Consider the following 8,084-nt stretch of genomic DNA (forward strand, 5'->3'; position numbering starts at 1 on the left):
GGCATAATCATTTCATTCAATATAATGGTGAACAAGTGAACATAACCAACTAACCAAGCTCCAGGATANAAGAAAAATTCTATGTTTTGCAAAAGGGGCATAATCATTTCATTCAATATAATGGTGAACAAGTGAACATAACCAACTAACCAAGCTCCAGGATAAAGAACCAGTATTGCATAATTTGAAACCAGTATAATAATCAAGTACTCAACTACAAAAATTGCATATCCAACTTCAGATCAAAATATCAACTCTAATCTCTATCACAAAACCATCATCTACATTTATTTCAACTTCAAGATATTATAGAAAAAGATGGGGGAAAAGACAACTCTCTTCAGGCACCAATAACTTCTGTTTCTTCAGCAATCAGCTCGTCTGCAGGCCTCTCCATTTTCACACCAACATCTTCAGAGTAATCTCCATGAACCTACTACATATCTAAGAAACGTTTAGGAATGATAACCACATCAATCAAAATCAAAAAAACAATCGATACATGATGATAATCACATCAATCAAGATCAGGACGATAGATACACGACATGGTGCAATCACCATGATCAAATTCGATAAACCCTCTTACCTCCATCAATTTGCCTAGGTCGAACTTGGGAGCCTTCAAAATCTTAACTTTGCGGGTAAATTGTAACGCCTCAACCCATACATTGCATGTAACACATATTTCATACTAAAGAAATACATATTTATATACATCTGGGTCCTTTAGTACAAGAATCTATCATGACCAAATACAAGGTCCAAAAATTCAAAATACACTCTTGTACTAATCCACAAAACTAATCATCAAAAGCAACTCTTCATCCAAAATGCATATAAGATAGGCATTATATCTTTTCCTTTCCCTTACCTTCTACACCTCCTGCAATACATATTTTAAAATCACAAAAATGAGGGTTAGACTAAAAAGTCTAGTGAGATACCCTATTCATATCATTGCAGGGTGAAGGATCACCAAAACTTTTATAAAACAACTATTCAGATATATAACAAATATATGAATACACAAGAATAAAATACCAGATCATTTATCCACTTTTCAGGCTAATCACATAGCTATACAAATTTCATACCTTTGAATCAATCGGGTTGCATTTAATGCCACTTTTATACCTTTTCTTAGCAAACGAGGTTTAAACAAAGATTCAACGTTTTCTTCTCAATAACATCCAGACTATGATTTCTAATAAGAACCTTAATCCTAAATCTTTAAATTACAAAGAAATAAAGATTCCAGACCACGGTAGTCTTAAGAGATATAATAGAAAGTGTTATATAATACCACACACAGACAATGCCACCCTTATATCAAATGTACACCTTTCCTTGATATGTCATCCTTATCCCATGGTACATCTCTCCTTGATATGCCACCTTTATATCAAATGACACCTCTCCTTGATATGCCACCCTTATCACTTCATCAAAACATTTATAAAAAAAATAATTCCAAATAGACCGCAGTCATTGGAATTATTACCAGTCTAAAAACATTTATATCAAAACTTCATTTTTATGATAAAATAATTCCCATCAAAATATTTCTATCACAATCCGGTCATCAATTATTCGGTTTAAACACTTAGGAATAAAATCCACTTTGTCCGGATATCAAATCCGGTTAACACACCACACATGCATTGGACGGTTTAACACTTAAAAACAAAATTCATCTTTTTGTCCGGACAACATTTCGTTCAAGACTTGACCGGTTTAAATAAACCGCTCTCCATGTGGTCGTATTCCTACTTCTCAGTATATAATCATAAGTAATACTGCCAATTATAAACCGTTCAATACTCAACCGGTTTATCAAACTCTGGACAATAAGCCGTTCAAGGCTTGTCCGGTTTAAAAATAATCCAGACAATAAGCCGCTCAAGGCTTGTCCGGTATAAACACTTATCCGGTCACTCTATGTTCGGATAAACACTTAAAACAACAAAATGTATGGTTTCTTTCTAAGGAGTAATAACATGAAATAAGCAATTGAAACCAGAAGTAGAGCTTGTGCAAAAAGATTTATAAACCACTCACCTTAACAAGCTTTTGAAACCAAAATGCTTGAAATCAACTTGAATCACCAACACTTGAAATCACCCTTTTGCAATCCGGACAACTCTCTTTTCTTTAAAGCACTCACTTTCTCAAAATGGCAGGGAAAAGAGAATGAAGAGGCTAAGCCTCCTTTTTATACTACCCAAAACAGGAAAAGTCGGCTAAACCGCCTTCCTTTCCACCTCATGCTTAAACATGCACATGCATACACACACAAACCTACTCCACATATGCATAACATGCATGCACCCATATATTTATATATATATATATATACACACTCACATATATATATATATACATATTCAATTAATACACAATTTCACATACCGACATGTATCAATTTATCATGCAATCACGTAATCATTTAATCAAATAATCACGTATTAAATACCTTGGGTAATAACCAGGATCCGGTTATTACATTATCCACCCCTCAAGAGAATTCCATCCCGAAATTCCTTTAATTAAAAAGCCATGGGTATTCTGATCTTATCTTTGACTCCAATTCCCATGTTGCCTCCGGTCCTTTGTGAAATTTCCACTGAACTTTAACCAGACTTATCTCTTTGTTTCTCAACACCCTGATCTTTCTGTCAATTACGGCTTCTGGTGTTTCCACAAAATTCAATTTACTGTCCAATTGAATTTCTGGCAAAGGTACAGCTAAATTCGGATCAGCCAAACATTTCCGCAAATTCGACACATGAAAAGTGTTGTGAATTTGACTCAGGTCTTCTGGTAGCTCTAACTGATATGCTACTGGCCCAATTCGCTTACATATTCTGAATGGGCCAACATACCTTGGACTGAGCTTTCCTTTCTTCCGAATTTGATAACACCCTTCCACGACGAAACTTATAACATTACAAAATCACCTACATCAAATTCAATGGATTTTCGACGATTATTTGCATAACTTTTCTGGCGATCCTGTGCTGTTTTGATTCTTTCGCGGATCTGTTCAATCTTTTCAGAAGTTTCTTGAACAATTTCAGGACCCGTTAGCTGTTTTTCACCTACTTCATTCCAGCACAATGGCGTTCGACATTTACGTCCATACAATACTTCATATGGTGCCACGTGGATACTGGAATGATAACTGTTGTTATATGCAAACTCTATTAGTGGCAAGTGTTCTTCACATGATCCTCCGAAGTCAATAATACAACTTCTCAACATATCTTCGAGAGTTTGAATAGTCCTTTCACTCTGTCCATCAGTCTGCGGATGATAAGTTGTACTTAGTCGAATTTCAGATCCCAGAGCTTTCTGTAATCCTGCCCAGAACTTTGAAGTAAACCGACTGTCTCTATCAGAGATAATAGACAAGGGAACACCGTGTCTGGTAACAATTTCTTTAATGTAAATCTGCGCTAGCTTTTCTAAAGAGCATTTCTCTCTTATCGGTAGAAAATGTGCATATTTAGATAAAAGATCCACAATCACCCAAATCGCGTCATATCCTTTTAGAGTTCGTGGTAATTTCATAACGAAATCCATGGTGATGTGATCCCATTTCCATACAGGTATTTCCAAAGATTGGAGGCTTCCATAAGGTCTCTGATGTTCAATCTTGACCTGTAAACATGTTAGACACTGTTCTACATACCGTGCTATATCTCTTTTCAATCCTGGCCACCAATAAAAAGGTTTTAAATCTCGATACATCTTATTGGTACCTGGATGGATAGAGTATCCGGATTTATAACTTTCATTCAATATCCTATTTCGGATATCTCCAAAATGTGGTACCCAAATTCGTCCTTGAAAACACATAAGTCCTTCATCGTTCTGTTCCAAGGTTGAGATCATCTTACCCAACTTTTCTGTTTTAACAAATTCTTCTTTCACAGCTTCTTGTTGATATTTCTGAATTTCTTTACGAATATCAGGAATCAAATTCATTCTCATTGCTACAGTCTTGATGGTTCCACTTCTTTCHTTCCTGCTCAAAGCATCAGCCACTACATTAGCTTTTCCTGGATGGTAGAGAATCTCACAATCATAATCATTGACTAATTTGATCCATCGGCGTTATCGCATATTTAAATCTTTCTGGTTGAACAAATGTTGTAAACTTTTATGGTCAGTATAAATCTGACATTTCGTTCCCAGAAGATAGTGTCTCCAGATYTTYAATGCAAAAACCACTGCAGCTAACTCCATGTCGTGAGTTGGATATTGTTTCTCATGTTCTTTCAATTGTCTTGATGTATAGAAAATCACTTTTCCTCTTTGCATTAAAACACATCCCAATCCCAACTTTGAAGCATCGTTGTATACCACAAAATCTTCAGATCCATCTGGTAGAGTCAACACTGGTGCGCTACAAAGATGATCATTTAATAGTTGGAAAGCTTCTTGTTGTTCTTTTTCCCACTGGAATTTAACATTCTTCCGAGTCAGTTTAGTTAATGGCACAGCTATCTTAGAAAAATTCTGAATAAACTTTCGGTAATAACCGGCCAAACCCAAAAAGCTACGAACTTCAGACGGAGTCTTTGGAGCTTCCCATTTTGCAACTGCTTCTATTTTCATTGGATCAACTTTTACCCCTGATTCAGAAATAACGTGACCCAGAAATTGAACTTCTCTTAACCAGAACTCACACTTGGACAATTTTGCATATAATTTTTCTCTTTTCAAACAATTCCAGTATCAGACGAAGATGTTTTGCATGTTCTTCTTCAGTTTTAGAGTATATAAGAATATCATCGATAAATACAATAACGAATTTATCAAGGTATTCCTTACATACCCTATTCATCAGGTCCATAAAAGCTGCAGGCGCATTAGTCAAGCCGAATGGCATAACTAAAAATTTGTGATGCTCGTACCTTGTTCTAAATGTTGTGATGGCCACATCTTCTTCCCTGACCTTAAACTGATGATACCCTGATCTCAAATCGATTTTGGAGAAATAACTTGCTCCTACCAATTGATCAAATAAATCATCAATCCTTGGTAAAGGATGTTTGTTTGTAATTGTCAATTTATTCAGTTCACGGTAATCTATGCACATTCTCATAGACCCATCCTTCTTTTTGACAAATAAGACCGGAGCACCCCAAGGCGAAGTACTGGGTCTAATAAATCCCTTATCTGTTAAGTCTTTCAACTGTGCCACCAATTCTTTCAGTTCAGATGGAGCTAAATGATACGGCGCCTTTGCTACAGGTGCAGCCCCTGGTACTAAATTAATTCGGAACTCAATAACTCTGTCTGGTGGTAATCTAGATAAGTCTTCCAGAAAAACTTCTGGATATTCACTAACAATCGGAATTGGTTCTTCTTTTCTCTTTTCTTTCTTCAAATCAATTACATATGCCAAACATCCTTGGCACTTCTTTTGAATATTTTTCTAGGCTTTCTTTACTGATAAAATACTGGTATGACGATTCTGACGATCACCATAAATAACAACTGTTCTTTGGTCTGGCAGAATAGTTCTAATCATTTTCTGATTACAATCAATACTAGCTCGATACTTTGCCAACCAATCCATACCCACTACTACGTCGAATTATTTCATTGGCATGGGGAATAATCAAATCGGAAGTTTACAGTCCTCAATAACAATGATACAGTTATTGAACACACTAGTAACAGTTTCCTGACTATTAGCAGTATCAACTACTAATTTATCATCAAGTAGCACAGAATTCAGACATGCAGTTTGGGCAAACAATGGTGATATAAACGAAAAGTTTGCACCAGAGTCAAATAACACCTTAGCATGTATTGAATTCAGAAGGAATGTACCTGTTACTACATCCAGCGATACTTCTGCTTCATTCTTGGTCATTTGGAAGGATCGTCCACGTGCCCCTCCTTGTCCTCCTTGGTTCCCAGTAGTTCTTCCCCGAGTACCCGATGCATTACTTCCCATTGTTAACTGCGGATTTCTTAGCAAGGGACAATTCGGTCGAATATGATCCGGAGAATTGCAATTAAAACACCTTTTATTGGTTGGGCAATTTCTAGACAAATGACCTGCTTCGCCACACTTGTAACATTTTCTTGGATCCATTTTATCATTACCTTGCTGAACCCTTACACTGCTCTTTTGTTCAGATCGGTTATCATATCTGATAGTTTTCGGCCCCCGAAAAGATGAAGGTCCTTCCCACTTTCTTTTCTCAACAATCTTCCCCTCTGATTGTTTATTCTTATTTCTTTCAGTCACCTCAGCTGCCTCTACTGTCAGTGGAAAGGTATTGAGGTTCATCGCAATAACAAATTCTCTAATTGAGGGTTTCAGACCCCAAATATACCTCTCTATCTTCCTAGATTCAGTTGACACATAGTGTTCGGCAAAACGAGAATCTTCAATAAATCTTTCAGTATACTCTCATACTGTTCCATTTCCTTGCTCTAGTTTCAGGAAATCTTCTTCCATTTGTCTCACGGCCGTTTTGGGACAGAATTGATTTTTAAATCTATCTACGAATTCTACCCAGGACAAAGTTTGTAAAACATTCGTTCTAGTAGACGATTCAACTTCCCACCAAAATAAAGCATTTGACTTCAATACCGAAACAGCAAATCGCACTTTATCTGTCTCCGGACACCGAATGGTGTTGAATACAGATTCCATCTCCTTGATCTAGCACATTGCTTTCACTGGATCTCTTTCCCCAGAGAAAGTTGGTGGTTTACACGCTAAGAATGTCTTAATATCTCCTTCTTTATTATGAGTAATCGGAGCAGAGGGATAAACTTCTGCTCTTTCAGTTTCCACCCTAGCTGGTATCCCCATAATAGATATCAGAGTTTCTCGTAATTTCCCCATTTCCTCTGCTAACACATCTCTGGTTATATATTCTGGGTGTGGTACCGTTCCTCCCCGAACATTCCCAGAGTGTGATTCTTCCTGCTCAGAATGTACTTCAGTTCGTCCCCTTCCCTGAGACTGACTTCTTCCTCTACCTCGTCCTCTTGGTCTTCCCCGACCTCTATTTCCAGCCGTGCTGATTGGAAGATTAACCAAAGAATCTTCCCTCTCTTCGAATTCTGGATGAACTATTCTTTCTGATCTTTTAGTTCGGTTAGACATCTGTGGAATTTAATACTAATATTCACATATTCACATTCCCAAATATAATAAAGTATTCAAGTTCAGATATGTACCTGTAAATTTATAATTACATTGGCCAGATGTAATTAAAATTTACCTTACACACTGTTCTTTCAACTTATCATATTTATTTCCAATGGTGCTAACTATGTTCGGGACCCTTAACATGCAATAAAACAGTTTAAGTCTAGGTATCATGCTGTTAAAATACCTAAATCCCTTAAACTCAGGCTTTGATACCATTCTGTAACGCCCCAACCCACACATTGCATGTAACACATATTTCATACTAAAGAAATACATATTTATATACATCTGGGTCCCTTAGTACAAGAATCTATCATGACCAAATACAAGGTCCAAAAATTAAAAATACAATCTTGTACTAATCCACAAAACTAATCATCAAAACCAACTCTTCATCCAAAATGCATATAAGATAGGCATTATATCTTTTCCTTTCCCTTACCTTCTACACCTCCAGCAATACATATTTTAAAATCACAAAAACGAGGGTTAGACTAAAAAGTCTAGTGAGATACCCTATTCATGTCATTGCAGGGTGAAGGATCACCAAAACTTTTATAAAACAACTATTCACATATATAACAAATATATGAATACACAAGAATAAAATACTAGATCATTTATCCACTTTTCAGGCTAATCACATAACTATACAAATTTCATACCTTTGAATCAAACGGGTTGCATTTAATGCCACTTTTAAACCTTTTCTTAGCAAACAAGGTTTAAACAAAGATTCAGGCCAAACCTAACGTTTCCTTCTCAATAACATCCAGACTATGATTTCCAATAAGAACCTTAATCATAAATCTTTAAATCACAAAGAAATAAAGATTCCAGACCACGGTAGTCTTAAGGGATATAATAGAAAGTGTTATATAATACCACACACAGA

General features: G+C 36.2%; 1 pseudogene; it reads right to left on the reverse strand.

The window, feature by feature from the left end:
- Positions 1-314: 314 nt before the first annotated feature.
- LOC112512986 overlaps positions 315-8,084 on the reverse strand; it is an 11,988-nt pseudogene continuing 4,218 nt past the window's right edge.

The sequence above is a fragment of the Cynara cardunculus genome (genome assembly GCF_001531365.2).
Source record: "Cynara cardunculus var. scolymus isolate 2C chromosome LG 5, CcrdV1, whole genome shotgun sequence".
Classification (NCBI taxonomy): Eukaryota; Viridiplantae; Streptophyta; class Magnoliopsida; order Asterales; family Asteraceae; genus Cynara; species Cynara cardunculus.